This window comes from Callithrix jacchus, chromosome 19, assembly GCF_049354715.1.
Source record: "Callithrix jacchus isolate 240 chromosome 19, calJac240_pri, whole genome shotgun sequence".
Lineage (NCBI taxonomy): Eukaryota > Metazoa > Chordata > Mammalia > Primates > Cebidae > Callithrix > Callithrix jacchus.
Window position 1 is genome coordinate 45,201,871 of NC_133520.1, and position 18,570 is coordinate 45,220,440.

The 18,570-nt window shown below is 41.0% G+C and overlaps 1 protein-coding gene and 1 pseudogene across 4 annotated transcripts in view; both read left to right on the top strand.

Annotated features, from left to right (window-relative positions):
* The first annotated feature begins 234 nt into the window (after positions 1-234).
* LOC100407523 (10 kDa heat shock protein, mitochondrial pseudogene) lies at positions 235-754 on the top strand (annotated as a pseudogene).
* A 16,324-nt stretch (positions 755-17,078) lies between these two features.
* Positions 17,079-18,570, top strand: part of GREM2 (gremlin 2, DAN family BMP antagonist) — a 129,176-nt gene continuing 127,684 nt past the window's right edge. For 3 of the 4 annotated variants that reach the window (XM_035281499.3, XM_054248359.2, XM_002760876.6), the window contains exon 1: positions 17,445-17,720. The gene's annotated coding sequence lies outside the window, so the exon portion shown is untranslated. Of the gene's footprint in view, positions 17,194-17,444; positions 17,721-18,570 lie in introns of those variants that run through there. The other variant, XM_054248360.2, reaches the window with a different exon arrangement.

An 18,570-nucleotide genomic window follows, 5' to 3' on the forward strand; every position in this document is an offset into this window, starting at 1 on the left:
CCCAGCCTGGATCACTAGACTAGGGTTCAAAGACTCAGGATTCTAGCTATAGTTCATAACTGACCGAGTGAATCTTTGTTTCACTATTTGTAAGATAAAGTATAAATCTGAAGTGTCCTGATATAATTCAGTCTACCTTGAAATTCATTTCTACCGTGAAAATGTAAAGATTTTCTTTACGATTTGTTGGGTTTTTCTCTCAAAAAACAGCAACAAAAAATAACATAAGTCCTCATGGCCAATAGGATCAGGACCAGTATTTTGTTAGATAAGGGCTGATTAAAGCAGGGAAACTGTATCTATCTAAATATGTATATATTTGTAAAGTTAGATTGTTTTTACACATTTTTATGCACTCTATACATAATCTAGCACATATATAAAAATCTAATCGGCTCTCCTTACAACGCTGTGTCTGAGCAGAGAAGGAGTCTGAGGCAGAGGGAGTCGTGGCAGGACAAGCATTTAGAAAGTTTCTTCCACTCTTTGACCGAATATTGGTTGAAAGGAGTTCTGCTGAAACTGTAACCAATGGAGGCATTATGCTTCCAGAAAAACTCAAGGAAAAGTACTGCAAGCAACAGCAGTCGCTGTTGGATCAGGTTCTAAAGGAAAGGATGGAGAGATTCAACCAGTTAGCGTGACAGTTGGAGACAGAGTTCTCCCAGAATATAGAGGCACCAAAGTAGTTCTAGATGACAAGGATTATTTCCTATTTAGAGATGGTGACACTCTTGGAAAGTACATAGACTGAAATAAGTCACTACTGAAATGGCATCAATGTGAAGCTTCCCATTCCACTGAAGTTCTGAAATTTTTCATTATGTAAATAATTTCCATCTCTTTTTTATAATAAATGATAACTAATGAAAACAAAATCTAATCAACTATAAATCAGTGGTGAAGTATCATTCATGATACAGCACTATTACCTTATACTAAGTCACAAAATACGTTTCACCCAAATTAAGTTAAATTCGTTCAATTTTTTTGTTGTTGCTTTTCAGACGGAGTTTTGTTCTTGTCACCCAGAAGTGCAATGGCTTGATCTTGACTGTCTGCAACCTCTGCCTCTCAGGTTCAAGTGATTCACCTGCTTCAGGCTCACGAGTAGCTGGAATTATAGGCATGCACCACCATGCCCAGTAATTTTTTGGATTTTTAGTAGAGATGGGGGTTTCACCATGTTGGCCAGGCTGGTCTTGAACTCCTGACTTCAGGTGATCCACCTGCCTTGGCCTCCCAAAGTGCTGGGATTATAGGCATGAGCTACTGCACCTGGCCAAATTTATTTAACATTTTACTAAATATTACTTAAAATCTACTTTACCATAATAAATTACTTTTATTAAATTGTTAAACATTATAATTAAAATAGTATAGAAGAAAATATAGGCTAAAATCAATTTCAATACTGGATGAGAAATTGATTCCAAATTGTAAAACAATAAAATAAACAACAAAGAAAAATAATGATATATTGACAACATACACTTTAAAACCTGAATGCTGTCTTTTCAATTCAGCATCGATAAATTTATAGAGAAGCGATATACTGGGAAAATATAATACATACGGCAAAAAGTTAATTCTATGATATAAAGAGCTGTTGCATGGCCAGGAATGGTGGTTGAAGCCTGTAATCTCAGCACTTTGGGAGGCCAAGGCAGGAGGATCATTTGAGCCCGGGAGTTTGAGAACAGCCTGGGCAACATAATGAGGTCTTGTTTCTACAAAAATAAAAATATTAGCTGGGCATGGTGGCATGCACCTGTAGCCCCAGCTACTCAGGAGTCCGACTGGGAGGATTGCTGGAGCCCAGGAGCTCTAGGCTGCAGCGAACCATGATAGCACCACTGCTCTCTCTCCAGCCTGGGCAGTAGAGTGAGACTCTGTCTCAGAAAAAAACGAGCTGCTTCTCAGATTCGGAAAAAATACTAAGATCTTAAAAGTTAAAGGAGTAGAGTATACAGAAATAAACAGTAAATAAACAGTTTGCAGAATAGCAAACAGATGGCCAAGATAAACTTTGCAGAAAACGCTCAAGGATGCCGATGCAACTAACTTGGGGCAGCTTGCCCAGGGTCTTCCCTTGGGGTGTTAGAGAGTGCATCTGGTTTTTTGTTTGTTTTTTCTTTGAGACAGAGCTTCTTTCTTGTTGCCCAGGCTGGAGTGCAGTGGTGTGATCTCGGCTCACTGCAACCTGGATCTCCCAGGTTCAAGCGATTCTCCTGCCTCTGCCTCCAGAGTAGCTGGGATTACAGGTGCCCACCACCACGCCTGGCTAATTTTTGTATTTTTAGTAGAGACCAGGTTAGTAGAGACCATGTTTTAGTAGAGACCATGTTGGCCAGGCTGGTTTCGAACTCCTGACCTCAGGTGATCCGCCCACCGCAGCCTCCCAAAGTGCTAGGATTACAGGTATGAGCCACCGCGCCCAGCCTAGAGTGTGCATCTGAACCTCAGCATCTACACTCTCACTCCTCCAGGAAGCAAGAGTGGATGGCAAGAGGAAATGATAAGCAAATCTGTTGGCAAAACACAGTCATTGTTTCTCTTTGAAACATCACACTTAATTGTCAAGGCATTCTCATTAAAAATAGGGAAAAACTATAACAAATACAACAACAAAACCTAACTTGGGCGAATGAGGAAACTTCCATTTCAATGAATGTTATTACTGGGCTTCTCATATATGATGGGATGGCAATATGGGAAAACACATTTTTTCAAGCAGTTTGGAGCTGTGTGTGAATAGCCTTTAATAGTGCTGTGTACTATATACATCCTTTGAGTCTATCACTTGTTTCTGAAAACCCACTCAAAAGCCAAACATGTGAAGACTGACCCCTAGAAAAATAAGGGCAATTGTTCTCAAATTTTAAAGCGGCTAAAGTTTGTCTGAGGAATTTGTTTAAATACCATTTCTGGTTCCAGACCTTATCTCTGTTGTGGCAGAGAAATTTACATTCTTGGAAAGCACCCCAGGTAATCCTGAGGCAGACAGCCTACAGGGCACCATGCTAATAAATAGTTTTTTGTTTTTTTTTTGTCTTGTTTTGTTTTTCTGAGATGAAGTCGTCTTGCTCTGTCGCTCTGGCTGGAGTGCAATAGTGTGATCTTGGCTCACTGCAACCTCCACCTGCTGGGTTCAAGCGATTCTCTTGCCTCACCCTCCCAAGTAGCTGGTACAGGCGCCAGCCACCACGTCCGGCTGATTTTTTTATATTTTTAGTAGATATGGAGTTTCACCATCTTGGCCAAGCTGGTCTTGAACTCCTGACCTTGTGATCCACCCTCCTTGGCCTTCCAAAGTGCTGGGATTACACGTGTGAGCACTGTGCCCAGCTGCTAATAAATAGTTATAAGAGGAAGTTTCTATTATCAGATTGCTAAAATGATGTAGCATCCCTAAATTACACCTCACTTTTTAGATACATTTTTTACAATGTATTTTCAGCATTTCACACATCTCTTGATTTTAGTTTTTATTATTAAGCACAAAGCCAAATAACTGAAATACAGTAAGGATCAGAATGAGAGGTAAAAATTGCTGATAGACATAATACTTAGGGTATAACTCATTAATTTGTATCTTAGGGACTCCACCTGGGACTTTGGCTATATCTAATAATTTCTATTTTCTTTCTTCCTTCCCTCCCTCCCTCCCTCCCTCCCTCCCTCCCTCCCTCCCTCCCTTCCTTCCTTCCTTCCTTCCTCTCTCTCTCTCTCTTTTTTTTTTTTTTTTTTTGAGACAGAGTTTCATCCTTGTTGCCCAGGCTGGAGTGTGCAGTGGAACTACCTCGGCTGACTGCAACCTCCGCCTCCCTGGTTCAAGCGATTCTCCTGACTCAGCCTACCTAGCAGCTGGGATTACAGGCACGTGCCACCAAGCCCAGCTAACTTTTTGTATTTTTAGTAGAGACAGGGTTTCACCATGTTGCCTGGCTGACCTTAGGTGATCCACCTGCCTCAGCCTCCCAAAGTGCTGGGATTACAGGTGCTAGGCACCGTGCCTGGCCTTAATAATTTCTAATTTCTACCTCCCAGATCAGTATTTTTTTTTTTACCTTCCATGAATTTTAGTAAAATAATTAGTTTTTGAAAATTAGTTTTGAAAATATTCAGAAATTACCAATGCTTCTACATAATGCATTTGTTTACATCTTTGGCTATAATAGTTCGTCTCTGACCATAATTGAAATGTCTAATAAAAGGGGTTGGTTAAATGTATCTACAATCTGGAAGAGTATATAGTCATTAATTTATAAATAATTTAATTTTATTAACATTTCAGATATAATATTAAATAAGCAATCTGGGAAACTTACATGTAGATGATCTCAATTAAGCAGACAAAAACAAAAACAAAAAACAAGAACTGACAGAAAAGGAAATACTAACATGGTAATAGAGGTTGAGGATCCCTAATGCAAACATCTTAAATGCAAAACATTTTTGAGCACTTAACATGCTCAAATAAAATACTCACTGGATCCCTTTAGCTTTTGGATTTTCAAACCACGGATGCTCAAGTATTCCAAAATCCAGGAAAAAGAAATTGAAACTCGAAACACTTCAGGTCCCAAGCATTTCAGATAAGGGATGCTCAATTCGTGGCGGTGGGATTGTGGCCGTTTAATCTGGCACGAGGCTGAACGTATACCTTCAGTTCCTAGGTAACAACAAACTGCAAACCTAATTTAGGAATATAACAGACGGCAAGAGTCTCAGCTAAACACAAGTGCAGAACTTCAGCCAGGGAAAGGCAACCAACTGATCAGACCACATCCAAGTAAGACAGATACCTCACTACAGCCAGTCAAGCCATTTCTTTTCTTTTCTTTAGATGGAGTCTCCCTCTGTTGCCCAGGCTGGAGGGCAGTGGAGTGATGGCTTAGTGCAACCTCTGCCTCCTGAGTTCAAGTGATTCTCCTGCCTCAGCCTCCCCAGTAGCTAGGATTACAGACATGCGCCACTATGTCTGGCTAATTTTTTGTATTTTTAGTAGAGATGGGGTTTTACAATGTTGGCCGGGGTGTCTCTAGCTCCTGACCTCAAGTGATCAGCCGCCTCAGCCTCCCAAAGTGCTAGGATTACAGGCATGAGCCACCACACCGGCCCAGTCAAGCCATTCCATCTGTTCTTTACTTCCATGTTCTGTCTGTAAATACTCTGCCCACATTTTCTTTTTCTTTCTCTCTCCTTCCTTCCTTCCTTTTATTTTTCTTTCTTTCTCCTTCCTTCCTTCTTTCCTTCCTCTCTCTTCTTTCTTCCTTCCTTCCTTTCCTCTTTCCTTTCTCTCTTTCCTTCTTTCTTTTCTTCCTTTCTTTTCCCCCCTCTTCTTATTTAGTTTAATCAGTTTTTTTTAGAAACAGGTTCTTACTGTCGTCCAGGCAGGAGTGCATTGTCATGATCACAGCTCACTGCAGCCTCAAAATCTTGGGCTCATAGGCTCTAGGGGTTCTTCTACCTTAGCCACAAAGTAGTGGGACTACAGGCACCTGCCACTGCACCCTCTTAGATTATTTTAAATTTTTGGTAAAGACAGGGTCTCGCTTTGTTGCCCAGGCTGATCCTGAACTCTTGGCTTCAAGTGATCCTCCTGCCTCAGTCTCCCAAAGTGCTGGGATTACAGTGTAGCAGGACACGCTGCAGACAAAACCTCTCGGACACCAGGTTGGTGAAGGAAGTGTCTTTTTATTCGGCAGAGAGTCTCAGCAGACTCACGTCTCAAGAACTGAGCTCCTCAACTAGAAAATCCTGGCCTCTTTTAAAGGCTCACATTCGTAGAGGGTACATGTGAGAGGGTCATGATCCACCACACCCCGCCATGTTGAGATTCTAATTCCTTGCTTCTGTGCATGAGAACTTATTTAGAAATAGGGTTATTAAGCCTGGCACAGTGGCTCCGGCCTGTAATGCCAGTACTTCAGGAGGCTGAGGTGGGCAGATCACAAGGTCAGGAGCTCCAGACCAGCGTGGCCAACATGGTGAAACCCCATCTCTACTAAAAAAAAAATACAAAAATTGGCAGGCGCCTGTAATCTCAGCTGCTCAAGAGGCTGAGGCAGGAGAATCACTTCAACCCAGGAAGTGGAGGTTGCAGTGAGTGGAGATCACACCACCACATGCCTGTATGGTCAAAAGGGCGAAACTCTGTCTCAAAAAAACAGAAAGAAAGAAAGAGAGAGAGAAAGAAAGGAAAGAAAGAAAGAAAGGGAAGGAAGGAAGGAAAGAGAGAGAAAGAAAGAGTCTTTGCAAATGTAATCAAGTTAAAATGAGGTCAGTAGCGTGAACCCTAATCTAATAAAATTGGCCTCCTTGTAAGAAGGAAAGAAGATAGAAATACACAGAGAGGAGAATGCCATGTGACCACAGAGACGGAGACTGGAATGCTACATCCCGAGGACCTGCAGCCACCACCCAAAGCCAAGAGGAGGCAAAGGGAGGTTCCCCTAAGATGTCAGAGGGGGTGCTGACCCGCCAAGTCTTTGATTATGGGCTTCTAGCATTTGGAACTGTGTGAGAATAAGTTTCTGTGTTTTGTTCTTCTGTGATAGCATTTATTAATTTTTTTATTCTACTTTAAGTTCTGGGGTACATGTGCAGAACGTGCAGGTCTGTTACACAGGTATACTGTGTATAGCCGTGATGGTTTGCTGCATCCATCCCCCTGTCATCTACATTAGGTATTTCTCCTAATGCTATCCCTCCCCAATCCCCCCACCTGAGACTCGGTTTGTGATATATATTTTGTTATGGCAGTGGCACATAGTATATTCATTTAGTATATGAATTACAAAATTCATATACTAAAGAAAGAACAATAGGCTAAAGGAAGCTAGAGCATGAAACTCTAGCCTTGGAGTTTCTGGAGCTGTCTTAGTGTTGCTAGTATTCGACATCTGATGGCAGCTGGTAGACACAATACTTAGGGAATAGCTCATCAATTTGTGTCTTAAAAACTCCACCTGGCACATGAGATCACAGCCTTCCAGGGTCATGGTATGTCGGGCTAATAAGGCAGGCAAAGTTGGATGCTAATATTATGTTTATGTAATAGCAAACATTTTTAAATGAGGTAATGCTAAAAGATGGGACATATGAAGTGAGATCGCTAAGGCCTGAAATATATAGGAAAGTCTGTCTGGGAATGAGGTGAAGCTTGGAAAATATCTGGAATGTTTTCTTCAGGGAAGAATGTGGGGAGTGGCCATTCAGAATTGCAAAGAACCAAGGTGCTAGGGCTTTTTAATGTGATTTCTATGAAGACTTTAGGGTCTCGCAGCAAGCTTGACTCTGTTTTGCATCTTTTAAAAGTGATTTTCAGCCAGGCGCAGTGGCTCACACCTGTAATCCCAGCACTTTGGGAGGCTGAGGCAGGGGGATCACCTGAGTCAGGAGATCGAGACCATCCTGGCTAATACGGTGAAACCCCATCTCTACCAAAAATACAAAAAATTATCCTGGCATGGTGTCATGTGCCTGTAGTTCCAGCTACTTGGGGGGCTGAGGCAGGAGAATTGCTTGACCCGGGAGGCGGAGGCTGCAGTGAGCCGAGATCCCACCACTGCACTCAAGCCCGGGCAACAGAGTGAGACTCTGTCTCAAAAAAAAAGTGATTTCCAATAAATACACTATACATATACATAGATAAATAAATAAATATTAAATTAAAGAGTCTCCTTGATCATATGAAACCAAAGAATAGACTGACTTCAGAGCCATTCACAAGGACATCAGGTGCTTCAACTAGCTTTGATTTATTTACCCACCCAGGGTCTAATTCTACTGCCTGAGTTAGAGATCAATGTTACCTATCAATTTTGTTCACTTTATTAACTCCAGTATACTGACACGTGGGTAAAGAAGTTTAATCGATATTTTCTTGCGGTGAGCCATGTGCATTTCGTCAATATTCATGAATTCCTGAATTCACGAGCCTCACATGGCAGAATCTCATTGTTACCAAATCCCCATGGATATGTGACTCCACAACCCTGGCTATGTAACGACTCTTGATGAGAAAGTCCCCACAAAGGCACCAGCTGGGGAGGAGCCCCTCACCATTGCTTTTCTAACAGGGCAGCCCTGCAGTCCTTATGAGGCTGAGCTCGTTCTGAGGCCAGCCAGCTGTCTCCCTGTCACTGATCCCGAAGGGAGATATGTCGCTTTCGGAAGTGCATGCAAGGCAGCCTAAGATGCACATTAATACAAGACAGAGGTCAAATGCTGTTCTGTCCTAACTTTTGTTCCTTTCCAAATATATCAGGAATGTTTGCTTCGGGTCCTTCCAGATGGCAGGAATGGGTGCGGGGGAGAACAGAAGCTTGTGTGAGTGAGGATTGTTTTATTTTAATATTGGCTCTGGGCTGGAAAGGGGTGGTGACCTGACCTATTTTGTAAATAACCTGAACCAGAGTTTAAGAAATAATGGCACTGTGTATTGCCATGATTAACAAGAATTTATGAAAAATTAATAGGTCCTATTCTTTAAAAGCACACATGCTGAAAATAATTTCTGCAGTGGCTCAGAGCATTTTAAATTCTTCCTGCTTCTCCAGAAACTGCTTTGAGATGTGATCAATGGATCTTCTGTAGCATCAGGCAACATGCCAGTCAGTCATGGGCTTCTTCCCGTGTCCCCCACACCTTGTCCTCTGTGGCCACCCATTGGGAAATGAGCCTTGGTCATAGTCACCAAGTGATTCATGGGTTCTTAAGAACTTTATATTCAGAGAGAATACGCACTAGGATGAAGACAAACTGGGAATGAAAGGAAGCTAGGAGCCAACCCTGAAACATTTTTTGTTAGTTTTTTGGATGGGAGTTTCACAACATAGCATACACAATTATACAATATCCAGTATAACTAAGGTAAATGTACATGTATCTATTAACAAATGTGCTGGATCTTATCTATGCATAAGAGTTCTGGTCTCAGGCTGGGTGCAGTGGCTCACACCTGTAATCCGAGCACTTTGGGAGGCTGAGGCAGGCAGATCACTGGAGGTCAGGAATTCGAGACCAGCCTGACCAACATGAAGAAACCCCATCTCTACTAAAAATGCAAAATTAGCCTGGTGTGGTGGCATATGCCTATAGTTCCAGCCACTCAGGATGCTGAGGCAGGAGAATTGTTTGAACCCGGAAGGCGGAGGTTGTGGTGAGCCAATATCGTGCCATTGCACTCCAGCCTGAGGGACAAGAGGGAGTACGTCTCAAAAAAAAAAAAAAAAAGAATTCTGGTCTCCAAAAAAGTGACTGCAGAAATGTATAGCATCTGTCAGTTTTGATTGCATTGTGTTACAGTCAAGAGATGACCCCAAATCCCTGTGGCTTATGACAGCCAGGTTTTATCTCTCACCCATGTGAGGTGTCTGCCTCGCATCACCTGTGGCTCTGCTTCATGTTATTCTTATTCAGGGAACCACCGACCTCACTGGTTTTCTGGAAGAGAAAAAAGAAGCGGTAGACCACACAATGATTTTTAAAGCTTTGTTTTGGAAGCACACACAGAACTTTTGGACATATTCTAATGGCTACAATAAGCCAAATTACCAAGCCTCAGCCAGGAGAGTAGACATCTATTATCCTTTCTTAGGAATGGGTCTTGTGGGCAGGGAAATGAATATTTTGGACAATAATACAATCGGCCACCATCAAACATTTAATTCAAACAATATTTCTATTGGGTAAAACAGACTGGAATTCCTTCTTTAGAATTATATTCTATGCCAGTTTACAATCCACATAAGGAGGTCATCTTTTCTTTAATAAATTCACCAATCATTTATTTTGTTTTTAATTGAGATGGAGTCTCTCTCTGTCACCCAGGCTGGAGTACAGTGGCATGATCTCGGCTTACTGCAACCTCCACCTCCCGAGTTCACACAATTCTCCTGCCTCAGCCTCCCAGATAGCACCTGCCACCACGCCTGGCTAATTTTTGTATTTTTAGTAGAGACGGGGTTTCACCATGTTGGTTAAGCTGTTCACAAACTCCTGACCTCAAGTGATCTGCCTGCCTCAACCTCCCAAAGTGTTGGGATTATAGGCATGAGTCATCTCACCCAGTAGCTAATTCTTTTTTTTTTTTTTTAATGGAGTCTTACTCTGTTGCTCAGGCTGGAGTGCATTGGTGCTCACTACAACCTCCACCTCCCAGGTACAAGGGATTCTCCTGCCTCGGCCTCCCTAATTTCTGGGACAACAGGCATGTGTCCCACGCCAGGCTAATTTATTTTGTATTTTTAGTAGAGACAGGGTTTCACCAGGTTTGCCAGGGTGGTCTCGATCTTCTGACCTCTTGATCCACCCTCCTCGGTGCTGGAATTACAGACCTAAACCATCACGTCCGTCCTTTTTATAAATTAATTTGTCAATTGTTATTCAACTAACCTTTACTGAGTGCCAGCTATGTATCAAGAATACTGGCAAGCACCGTTTAGAAAAAGTCCAAACATGATACACTTTCTGCCCTTAGAGACCTTAGAGACTTCATGTATTACATTGCTTTAATTATTTTATTTTAAGACAGAATCTTGCTCTGTCACCAGGCTAGGGTGCAGTGGCTTGATCTTGGCTCACTGCAACCTCCATCTCCTGGGATGAAGCAATTCTCCTGCCTCAGCCTCCCAAGTGGCTGGGACTGCAGGCTCATGTCACCACACCCAGCTAATTTTTGTATTTTTTTAGTAGACACCGTGTTGGCCAGGATGCTCTCAATCTCTTGACCTCGTGATACTCCCACCTCAGCCTCCCAAAGTGCTGGGATTACAGGTGTGAGCCACCGTGCCTGGCCACATTGCTTTAATGCTACTCTAAAATGGAAATAGCCAGTTTCGTCTCCCCAGTGATAAATAGCTCTGAATGATCTGGGCTTATTTCTAAAAGTCAAATCCGTATTGTACTCTGTGGGTGCCCAAAACAATCCCAGAGAGGACAGTCCCCCAAACTGTCTTGAACAGCATAGACTCCGTTCCCTCCACATTCAAACGCTGGTCAGTGAGTTTCAGCAGCCTTTGCTACTTCCAGCACATGAAATGCCTGCTCTGTAGAGCTTGTACCCTGAATTTTACAATGTATTTTCTCTGGGCCAGACACTGTGTAATCCTTCTAAACCAAAACCTAATTTAATCCTCCTGGAATTTACATTGTAGGCATTGTAATTCTATTTTATATACCCAAAACCTGAAATCCCAGAAAAAAAGCAAGGATATCCAAGCAGTAAGCGACACAGGATTCAAACTCAGTGTTGACATGGTGAACTACAGGACAATAGTGTTCATCTGCCAGCTGCGGTGGCTCACGCCTGTAATCCCAGCAGTTTGGGAGGCCGAGGTGGGTGGATCACGAGGTCAAGAGATGGAGACCATCCTGGTCAACATGGTGAAACCCCGTCTCTACTAAAAATACAAAAAATTAGCTGGGCATGGTGGCGCGTGCCTGTAATCCCAGCTACTCAGGAGGCTGAGGCAGGAGAACTGCCTGAACCCAGGAGGCGGAGGTTGCGGAGAGCCGAGATCGCGCCATTGCACTCCAGCCTGGGTAACAAGAGCAAAACTCCGTCTCAAAAAAAAAAAAAAAAGTAAAATAGTGTTCATCATCTGAAACTTAGCCTGAAGCCCATTTTCAAACTTCTTAAATTATGGGACCTGCTTTGATTTTCTACTGGACTTTTTCCCTTATGTACTCTTCAAGGAGGAGAATGTCACCCAACTGACCTCAAACACTGAGAGATTTGGTGTATGGATACACACAGACACGAAGGAAACATACGTAGGGCCCATGGAAGCCAAGAAAGATTAAACAACTGCACTTCATCTTGTCTTGCTCATGGGCAAGACACACATTAGATGTCTATTAGGTCTTCATAGACACCTATTCTAACCATGATCATAACTAGCATACTCTCTCATCTCTGATTTTCTGACTCTTTAAGTTTATGTTAATGCTATCACTGGACAAAGTTAGATACAGATATATATATATAGAGAGAGAGGGATAGCTATAGATAGTTATCTATCAATCTCTATCACTGTAGATAACATCTATCTATAGTTATCTATCATCTCTATCTCTCTATAGATAGCTATCTCTCTCTCTCTGTATCTATCTAACTTTGTCCAGTGACAGCAATAACATTAACTTAAAGAGTCAGAAAATCAGACATGAGAATGTATACTAGGTATAGACAGACAGCCCTAGTTCAAGGTGATAGATAGATAGATAGATAGATAGATAGATAGATAGATAGATGATAGACAGCTAGATGATAGATAGATAAATGATAGATAGATAGATGATAGATAATAGATAGATGATAGATAGATGATTGATAGATAGATAATAGATAGATAGATGATAGATAGATGATAGACAGCTAGATGATAGATAGATAAATGATAGATAGATAGATGATAGATAATAGATAGATGATAGATAGATGATTGATAGATAGATAATAGATAGATAGATGATAGATAGATAGATGATAGATGATAGATAGATAGATGATAGATAGCCCTAGTTGAAGCTCCTCCAAAAAGGAAATCTGATCAACAGCCAACTACCATTATCTCTGCATGGGTGGCAGATTGGCTCCTTGAGTCTAATGTGCTCTCCTAGCCTGGTATCTGTCGCCGTAGGGGCAGATGAACGCGATACTACTAAACTATCTAGGTCTCCTTCCTCATCTGGGCTATCCGGTTTGGGAAAGAGTTATGGAAGTGGCAGGTGCCACGAAAAAGCCATTCTGGCCATTCCTTCAGCTACATTTGTCAACCTGAATCTTATTTTAACCATTTCCTGCATTCACCGCTTCGATTATGTCATAAGCACACACAGGTCACAGTGGCTCTGCCTTCTCCTCACTCTTATTTTGCCCTCTTCACCTCTTCCCATCCATATCTCAGAACTAAAAGTGCAGCGCAGAGGCCTTGCGGACATCTAATAAGCATGGGCTAATGAATCAAAAAACCCACAACCAGCTGCTCCCTGGGTCTTAAGGGAAAATATAGGGATTGAGCTGAATACATGGTCATTCCCTTTTCTGTTAATTTCCACAGCTCATCTGTGGGGTGTGCTCTCTGCTGCACCGGGGTGACACAAACATGACAGATGGCACTCTCATGGACAAGGAGTTCATTCTGCCACACAGTGACAGCTATATGCTTTGCTATAAAACTCTTATAAATCACGCATATATTCTAGGTAGAATTGCTGTGACACAGAGGGATTATTGTTATTTAATACATGTGAACAGTTGAAATTTGTGAAACATCAGAGTGTAGATTTATACATATCGGTGAATCACTTTGAGGTTTTGATGTAAATATACAGCATTAATAAAGTTTATGACTTTCTAGGAAATAAAGATTTTTATATGATGGAGGAATAAATATTTAATAACCAGTAAACTGAAGAATTCGCAAACTTTGTGCATCAAAATCATTGTAACAATTAAAAATGCAAACTCTGATAATCTAAGAAAGAAATATAGATATAAAAGGACAAAACAAACATTTATGGATTTATCAATAAATTCGTAGGTTAAAAGGAAGCTGTTAAGATAAATAAAGAGATAACCAAGGGGAAAACATTAGCATTAGAATGTCGTCCAACCTAGGTTAGAAAGAAAACAAATGAGTAAGTGCAGACAATATCAAGTATGTGATCTTGTGCTTATCACACTGAGAATGCAATGTCAGTCTTCAGTAAACTAGTCATATGGAAATCTTGTATCTTTGTATAGTAGAGGAAGAATTATAAGCTCTTCTATTTTTTCTTTTTTACTTATAAATTATACATATTCATTATAGAACACACAGATATGTCAAAAGAAGGGTAAAAGACCATCTGTAGTCATCTATAGTTCAAAAATACACATAGATCATAATTATAATTTTTTTTTTTTGAGTCGGAGTTTCTCTCTTGTTACCCAGGCTGGAGTGCAATGGCATGATCTCGGCTCACCGCAACCTCCGCCTCCTGGGTTCAGGCAATTCTTCTGCCTCAACCTCCTGAGTAGCTGGGAATACAGGCACGCACCACCGTGCCCAGCTAATTATTTTTGTAATTTTAGTAGAGACGGGGTTTCACCATGTTGACCAGGATGGTCTCGATCTCTTGACCTCGTGATCTACCTGCCTCGGCCTCCCAAAGTGCTGGGATTACAGACTTGAGCCACCGCGCCCGGCCATAATTATAATCTTTTTAAAAATTTAATGACGTACTCTGAAAATTATTCAATAACAGTATAAATTATTCCATAATATTTTAAAGGCCAATAATAGCATCAAAGTTGATTTTGAGCTGAAGCAAACCCTAGGTTATCTAGTCTGACCTTTATAACAATGCCTTCATAATCTCTCCAAAGGATTTTGGGCCTTTCTCTTGACCACTTCCGTGACCTATATCAAAATCTCCAAATCATCACTTTGCCAGGAAATTCTTTCAATTTCCAAAAGCTTTAATTTTGAGAGGTCTTTCGCTATCCTGATTTTTGTCCACCCTTATTTTCTCTCCAGAACAGCACTGGGTTTAGAATCCATTTCAACTTATTCCCATCCTCTGGCAGCATACCTAGACTACATCAGGGTGATTTTACTATAGAAACTTCTTTAATCTATGCAAGTAGTCCAGTAGCATTTATCCTATATTCCTCACAGAGTTGTTTCAAAAAGTCAAGAAAGAAAATATTTATAAAAATGACAATACATTTTAAGCATTATATGAATAATAAACATATTATTCATCTCTCTTTTTAACTTATTCATTAAGTTAATCATTACTTATCATTTTCATTCCTCCTTTTAGGAGGAATTAAACATTATTCTGTTGCATTTACTATTTGAAAACGTTATCATTTTCACCTCAGTCCCTGCTCCAAGACAAGATGCCCGATTCTGTCTTGCATCTCTTATAAATGAAAATATTCAGAATCATCGTCTTATCAACTCCTCTGGATACATGCCAATTTGTGAATGTCTCCCATAAAAAGTGCCACACTGAACTAAGCAGGATGATCCTGATGTGGGTGATTAAGTGGAAAAGAAAATGATGTCCTGTCATGAATATGTGTGGCTGTCCACTTGCTGTGTATGATGAGATGCAAGTGTTTTTATTATTACCAACGTCTGTGTCATTTATAAAGGATTTAAGAAATGTCTTTGAAAACTCTTTTAAAGGTAGCAAAATGACCAGAAGACTAAATGTAGAAGAATAAATACTGATGATTTATTTTCCCTTAACCACACAACTGATTGGGTAGAGGAGATGTCTTTTAAATCATCCAGTTTTGCTCTTCATTAATTGAAGGACAGAGGGCTTGAATTATTATCTAAAATGAAGTTTAAGATATATCTATGACTTTAAGTCATCCATGATTTTACTTACACTGTCTTTCCAGGGATATTAAGAGCTATAATAAGCCCTGAAAATAACAAGCAGGAAATATCATGATCCGCTCATCGTTTTTGTCAGTCACTGTTTTTCTCTTTTCTAGAAAGGCAATTCTAAGGCAAATTATTGGTGACTTATCTGAAAATATCATGACTGTTCTGAAATAACATGTGAAATTACTATTTACCAAGTTGTTATCATTTCATGAATTGTTAGCTCTTGTGTGCAAAGGCAGGCAGGAATGAGAGTCTGCTGTGTTAACCCTTTGCTTTCCTTTCAGTCGAATAGTTTGTATGAAACAAATAGGGCAGTCATCCACTCTCCCTGCTCTATTTGCGCTCTGCCTTCAGCAAGTCACTTTATCATTCTCCCACTTTGTTTCTCCACTTGGAGAATCTGGAGTATCCTACTTATGACTCCTTTCCTTCTGAGACTGTTGAGATCTTTAGGAGAAATATACTCTACACATTCAAAGATTTATGACAGTATTATTTTTTTAAACTGCCTACTTAAAGAAGGGGAATGAACTGGAGTTGTTAAAGTAATAAGGATATGCCATTTGAGGTTAGACTATGGTTAGCAGGAACCAACAGCCAAATGTGGTTTTGTTTTGTATTTCCTTTGTCAATTTCAGCTGATTTCAGGCTGGCCCATTCTGAAAATAAGGCTGTATTTCACAATTCCTGGAATGTGCCCACGTAAGAAAAGAAGGCAGGTAGTCTGCTTGGTGATGATATATTTCAAGAATTAATTGTTATTTCCTGTTAATTTGCAACACAACATGCTGAGAGTTGAGTTGGAGCTGGAATATCAAGTAAGAAATAGTATACGAAAGGGATAACACAGCAAAAAAAAATTTAAAGTCAAAAATCCAAACAGAGCTCAGTGATTTCAGAAGCAATGGCTTCTTGTCAAGAATAACTGTCATTAAAATTTCCATAAGCACCAGTGAAATTGATTTTGGGGAAAAGTCTAAAGGCGGGTCTCTTTTATAAGACACAGTGAAACTTTATTTTATTCTGAATTTTCCCAGCCAAGTTTGTAAGATCTCAGATTTTTCTTGGGCCCCTTCCCTCCCAAGGGGCCAAAGGTTTATCTCTATTGACACATACAGACTAAAAATTTTCATCCAGGAACCTCTATCAGCAGAGTCTGAATAGTCTCCTTTGGCTACTGAATCACACTGAGAGTCTCAGTCCTGAGATGATCAGCGGTGAGAAGTTCAAAAAATAATAAAAAGAGAAAGCATACAGGCGTGACAATACACTTCTGATATACCACACCAAGTCCATGGAGCACAAGAATTGGTCTGGCGTCACTGTTTTATGTTCTCTGGATGTTGAAGAGTCTGATTTGCATTAGAAACCTCTGCATTCAGTAAACAAAAATCAGGATAATAATGACCGAAGTACTATTTGGAACAGAAAACAAACTCAAGCAATTGGTGTTTTGCAGTGAATTCATTCAAGATTTTATTAGTTAAGCTCTCACTGAGGTTATTAGGCTCAACTTGCTTTTTATTTCACTGGCTTCAATTACTCCAAACAAAAAGGAGCCTGGTGTGTGTGTGTGTGTGTGTGTGTGTGTGTGTGTTTGTGTGTGTGTGTAAGAGCACGTGTATGTGCGTGTGTGAGAATGCCAGACATATCACAAACAGGCTTTCTACATTCGTCACATTGCAAACCCATCAACAAAAGGAAGAAGATCTGAAGGGAATGAATGTTTTCTTTCTTTCTTTTTCCGGTTTAAGGGATGGAGGGAGAATTTCTCTACATAAACAAGAAGGTTAGCATTGGAAGTTTGCTAAAAAAAATGTTAGAGCTGACCACAGGGTTGTAAATCCACTGACTGGAAGGAGGAAAAGAGAAACATTGCAAGCGACTGAAGTGTGTGTGGCTGCAATGTTTGTGGGTTAGATGAGAAACAAGCGCTGAGTGAAACAGAGAAGGGGGGTGGCTGGTGTGATTTGTTTGGTGTTCAGAGCCAATAGAAATCCCAGACTGTGATAATATCCCCATGCAGCGCCGAGAGGATTCAGAGCTAAGTCTCCGGGCTCCTCTCACATCTGCAGGAGCAGCCAGCCTGGGACCGCGCGGCGCGGGGCGCGCTCTCGCCTCTCCTGCACCCCCAGCCGGCGCGCTTCTCTTATGGGCGTCTGCTGCAGTCCGGCTGCGGTCGAACGGAAAGCGGCAGCGGGAGGCCAAACTTAGACCCAGCTGTGGACTATAGAGCTCAGAGGAGGCAGAGGGAGAGGGAGAGAGAGAGAGAGAGAGAAGGGACTCGAGGAGGAGGCTTCCATCACGTCATTGCAGGTACGCGGCTTGTCACGGCTAATGTGACACAGACACGGTTTCTGATTTCTGCCTTCACAAGGCACTTAGGATGAAATTGACATTGTTGTTCCGTGGCTGGCCGGGGTAGAAAGCACGGAGCGAGCGTCTCGCCTGCTTCACTCCGGGGAATTAAAGCTGTTGGCGTGTGCTTGGGGGCCACGAGGTTTATTCACCTATTGACTTATGCGTGGGTGGAAAGTAAGGACCTTCAAACTTGACCGTGATCTCTCTTTCTCTTTTAAATAACCTCAATACCAATATGTTGTCATTGCAACCAATAAATACCTCTCGGTGACCGCCATTCTAATTATGACCATGGGGAGTCAAACACCATCTGATGGTTAGAAAGCAGGCTATGAACATTTCCAAACCTACCTATAGGTTGATATTCTCCCTAGAGGAATAGGAACCACTGTGGACTTCGGCATAGTTTTGGTTTTAAAAGCATATGGCCAAGGTGCGCTAACCTCATGAGTGAAATATCACTATATCACTATGCTGTGGTTGAAGGAAAAAAAGAGAGAAGGGAGGTAGATGTTTTTTAATGTGATTGTCAGTGATCCTTCCTGTGTACCTGATTTATTTCTACATTGTCTTACGAGCTTAAAAGTGCATTTGTGTTCTACATGCCAGGCATGATCAGTTTCAGGATCTTATGTTTGCTATATTAAAAATTCATTAATTATAACCATCTAGTAGATGTGATATTTGTAAGATAATACTGATTTTTTATTTCATTTGGTTTCATCCTAAAACTCAGACTTCTACCTTTTTCTCTCTTTTTTCATTTCAAGGTGTGAGTTTTGTTAAAAAAAAAATCTATTTCCTG